Source organism: Carlito syrichta, unplaced genomic scaffold (genome assembly GCF_000164805.1).
Source record: "Carlito syrichta isolate Samal-C Ts95f unplaced genomic scaffold, Tarsius_syrichta-2.0.1 Scaffold316208, whole genome shotgun sequence".
Lineage (NCBI taxonomy): Eukaryota > Metazoa > Chordata > Mammalia > Primates > Tarsiidae > Carlito > Carlito syrichta.
This window is the reverse complement of record NW_007260304.1, coordinates 404,942-410,359: the sequence shown is the minus strand read 5'-3', so window position 1 is coordinate 410,359 and position 5,418 is coordinate 404,942.

Here is a 5,418-nt window from a genome sequence, read left to right as displayed (position 1 = left end):
AGGGGGATCTCAGGGTCTGACCCGACTGTGATCTGACTTGGGATTAAAGCTTTGGAACTTCAACACCTTTGGTTTGGTGTCTGTTTGTGACATGGTCATGCACTCTGGAGTAGAGAAAAGTGACTCTGTGTTGTGCCACTTACTAGCCCAGAAGTCAAATGTAAGTGAACAAAACAACTTATTATTCATTTTTTTTTGAGTTGAGGGTCTTACTCTGCCCAAGCTGGAGTGCAGTGTCATGATCACAGCTCATCAACCTTGAGATCTCCTAGGCTCAAGCAACTCTCTCTCCTCAGCCTCCTGAGTAGCTGGGATCACAGGTATGCACCACCACACCAAGCTTATTTTTTTCCTGTTTTTTTTTTTTTGTTGTTGTTGTTGTTACAGATGAAGTCTTGTTATGTTGCCCAGGCTGGTCTCAAACCCCTAGGCTCAAGTAGCCTCTTGCCTCAGTCACCCAAGGCATGAGGATAGGTGTGAGCCACTGTGCCCAGCCCAATACATGGTTAACTAGAGTCATCATGTTGTACAACAGTTCTCCTGAACTTATTTCTCCTCGCTGAAATTTTGACTAAAAGCATTTCTATATTCAGATACTTGGTGTGAGAGTACTTTTCCTGGGAGGGGGTTTCCAGCATGTGGGCAAAGCTTTCAATCAGGGCAAGACCTTCAAGTGAACTTCTATTGCCATTGCCTAGCTGCCTGCACCTGCCCTTCAGGAAGAAAGGGGTCATTAAAGGAAACTGAACATTGAAAAAAAAGACACATATATTACTATATATTATGTTAATCATATATATAATTACATATATAGATAAGCATCATATTTATACTGCATGATATAAATATTATAGCATTTATAACACACAGTTGGTTTTTGAATAGCACAGGTTTGAACTGTGTGGATCCACGAATAAGTGGATTTTTTTCAACAAAAGGAGGATCCAAGACACGGTATTGGCGGTAATAGGAATCCCATGAATATGGAGGGCGATGTTTCTCTATTTGTGGGTATCCCAGGGTGAATGCTGGACTTCCATATGTGTGGATTTTGATAAATGGGAGGGCCCAGGAACAAGTCTTCTGTGTGTACTGAGGGACAGCTGTCATTATAAGTTGTCCCAGGGTTAAAAGCAACTTCCTTGCCAAGGAGATAACTTTGTCACCTAGGAAAGGTGGAGTACCCTTTGCTATTAGCTAAGGCTTCACTCAGAGTCTCAGACTCAGATACACTCTTAGCGGGACGCATTCTCTTCATTCCTTTGTGTGCTGAGCTCGTGGGGGGAGAGAAGTGGAGATACCCATCACGCCATCATCCAACAAGTACAGGCAGCCTCCACAGGCTGATTTGGAACTCTGGTTCTACCACGTGTAGCCAGAGCAACCAACAGCTCTGTTGCCTAGGCTGGAGTGCAGTGGCACCATCACGGTTCATCGTTGCAGCCTCGACCTCCTGGGCTCAAGCAATCCTCCATCCTCAGCCTCCTAAGTAGCTGGAACCATGGGTAGTGACCCTTCTGTGTTTCAGTGGCTAGTTCCCAGGGTCATTGTGGGGGTAAATGTGATCATAATTCCTGCTAATCTCCTAGGAGACTGCCTAGCCCATGGGTGTAACTATATTATTATTATTATTATTATTATTATTTGAGGCAGGGTCTTACTCTGTTACCCAGGCTGGAGTGCAGTGGCACAATCACAGCTTATTGCAGCCTCTGTCTCCCGGACGCAGGCAATTCTTCCACCTCAGCCCCCTGAGCCGCTGGGACTATAGGCATCACCATGCCTGACTAATTTTTTTTGTAGAGATGACATCTTGCTATGATGCCCAGACCAATCTCAACTCCTGAGCTCAAGCAATCCCCCTGCCTTGGCCTCCCAAAGTGCTGGGATTACAGGCATGAGCCACTGCACCCAGCCATGCTGTTATTTTTTATCGAGTGGCAATTAGGGAGTAAACAAAGCCCCCAATGAACTGACAGTCTGGTGATAGAAACAGATATTAATCACACAATCACACTAATGAATGTGTAATTATAAACTGAAATAAGTGCCAGAAGAAAAGATCATCCACAATTTTTTTTTCCTCAAGTGAGGGTCTCACTGTGTCGTCCAGGCTGGAGTGCAATGGCATGATCACATCTCACCACAGCCTTGACCTGCTGGGTTCAAGTGATCCTCCCACCTCACCTCCCAAGTAGCTGGGACTGACCACCACATCTGGCTAATTTTTTATTTTTTTGTAGAGATGAAGTCTCACTGTGTTACCCTGGCTGGTCTTGAACTCTTGGGCTCAAGCATTTCTCCTGTTTTGGCCTGTCAAAGTGCTGAGATTAGGTGTGAGCCACCACACCTGGCCATGATGATCAAGTCTATGTGTCAACTTGACTGGGCTATGGGGTGCATCGATTAAACATTATATCTGAGCATGCCTGTGAGGGTGTTTCTGGGTGAGATTGGCCTTTGTACCAGTGTGCTCAGTACTGCAGATAGCCTTTCCACTGTGGATGGCCACCATCCAGTCCATCAAGGGCATGAGTAGAATCAAGGGTGGAGGAAGAGGGAGTTTGTACCTTTGCTTCCTGCCTGCCAACTTTAGCTGGGACGTGGGGTTTCTCCTGCCCTTGGCCTGGGATTTACACCATCAGTGCAAATGGTTCTTGGGCCTTCAGACTTGGGCTGAACCAACATCACTGTCTCTCCTGGGGCACCATTTTGCAGACGAGGGATCGTGGGACTTCTCAGCCTCCATAGTTGCATGAACCAATTTCTCATAACAGATCTCTTCATATATATGAGAGGGGGACCCAAAAAATTCGAAATTTATTTATAAAAGATTTTTTATTTATTCTTACATGTTTAAATGTCAATCACCTTCAAAGTACTCTCCGTTGGATGAAATACACCTGTCAAGACACTTTTTCTATTGTTCAAAACAGTTTTTGAACTCGCCCATTTGGATGCCTTTTAGTGCTTCTGCCGTTTTTTTGTTTCACCTCTTCCACAGTGACAAAACGTTTCCCTTTGAGGATTTCTTTCTTTCTTTCTTTCTTTTGTTCTTTCTTTCTTTCGTTCGTTCTTTCTTTCTTTTCTCTCTCTCTCCCTCTTTCTTTTTTTTTTGAGAAAATCACCCGTCATAAAATGAGCAAACACACTGAAAGAATCACCCCAGAAAAGTCACTGAAGCCTAATGCAACCTCTCACAACAATGCTTGCTGGTACACAGATGCTGGTGGGTTCCTGGAATACTTACCTAGCAGGGGAAGCCTGTCCTACGAGGCACAAGCCCTCCAAAAGATAATTCCAGTTTTGGGGGGCCTTTCCTTGTATATATATCCCATTTGTTCTGCTTTTCTGACTAATATACCTAGTCTGGATACTGACTCTTTGAGCAATGGTTCTGAGAGGCTCATTCTGTCTATATTTAATTTAATTTATTTTATTGTAGAGTTGTGGGGTGCAAGTGAGGATTGCTACATAAGCAGGTTGCATGCAGGTGAGGGTTGGGCTTCTCGGTGCCCACTCTCCCTTGACAGTGGACCAGGTGCCCTCTGTGTTGTGAGAGGCTCTTTCCAATCCCAGTCTTTCCTTGGGTCCCTTTTGGCACATTTATGCTGCTTCTGCAATTGTCTTGGAGTTGTGCTTGTGTTTCTGGTGTGTGTGTGTGTGCATGCATGCACATGTGCTGTTTGTGTGTATACGTGCAAGGATCTGTGTGTATAAGATTTCCTGTGTAGCTGGGCGCAGTGACTCATGCCTGTCTTCCCAGCACTTTGGGAGGCGGAGGCGAGAGGATTGCCTGAGCCCACGGGTTCGAGACCAGCCTGGGCAACTTGGTAAGACCTTGTCTGTATAGTAAATCAAAAAATTAACCGGGTGTGGTGGTGCACACCTGTAGTTCCAGCTACTTGGAAGGTTGAGATGGAAGAATTGCCTGAGCCCAGCAGGTCGAGGCCATGAGCATGCCACTGCATTCCAGCTTGGGTGACAGAGTGAGACTCTGACTCAAAAAGAAACAAACAAAATAAAAATTATTTTATAGGATGCTATCTTTTTAAAATTTTTTATTATAAAGATGTGGGGTACATTTCAGAGTTAGGTATATAAACATTGACCATGCAGGTACCCTTGTTGATGAGGTACGCCCCTCCCTCCCCTAGTAGTTTCCCTCAACTGCCAATCCCACCCCCCCCAGGATGCTATTTTTTATATAAACAATAACTACAAATCAATAAAATACTAACAATCTGCAGGGCACAGTGGCTTACACTTGTAATCCCAGCACTTTGGGAAGTTGAGGTGAGAGGATTGCCTGGGCCCACGGGTTGGAGACCAACCTGGGCAACTTGGTGAGTCCTTGTCTCTACAATAAATATAAAAAATTAGCCAGGTGTACTGACATGCACCTGTAGTCCCAGCTACTCAGGGGGCTAAGAATGGAGGATCAAGGCTGCAGTGGCTGTGAGCATGCCACTGCACTCCAGCCTGGGTGACAGAATGAGACTCTGACTAAAAAAAAAAATGGTTCTGTGTAGGCACATCTTTCCATATGTGTCTCTGTGTGTGTGTGTGTTCATGGCACACGGCTGTGTTTAGGACTCTTGGTGTTTTTTCCTGTAGTTGTAATTCATGGGTTTTTGTGTCTGCTTGTGTCCATCTGTGCTTGGGCCTGCCTCTGTGCATATGTTTCTTTGTGTATATATGCATGTGTGTATTTTTTCCTCTGTGTTTCTAAGCATTTGTGGCTCAGTTCATTTGTGCTTCTGATTGTATGGCTGCATTTGTGCAGGCATATTGTGAGTAAGTACATTTTTCTGGGTGTTTATGGTCTCTGTGCCTCTGTGTTTGTGAGTGCTTTTGTGAGCATTCCTATGAGGCTTTCTGTTTGCATTTGTGCTGTGTGAGCCTTTTCTTTTCCTTGAGTCAGGGTCTCACTCTGTTGCTGGAGTTCAGTGGCACGATCACTGCTCACTGCAGCCTCGACCTCCTGGGCTCAAGCTATCCTCCAGCCTCAGCCTCCCGAGTAACTGGGACTACAAGCACACACCACTAAGCCTGGCTTTTTTTTTCCTTTTATAGAGATGAGGTCTTACTGTGTTGCTCAGTGGGCTCAGGTAATCCTCCTGCCTCAGCTTCCTAAAACATTGGGATCACAGGTGTGAGCCATTGTGCCCAAACTGTGTGCCTTTTTGCCTTTCTTCATGTCTCTGTGCCTCAGTTTCCTTATCTGTTAAATTGGGATAATAACGTTACATACTTCATACGGTTGTTGAAGGCTTAGTGAGTTAATCTATGTGATGTTTTTAGCAGTAAGCTTTTCATATGGTACTTGCTCAACAAATAGTAGCTATTTGTGATGGTGATGCTGATGACAATGATAATGGTAGTGACTTAAGACAGGGGTCTGTGCCTAAATGACTT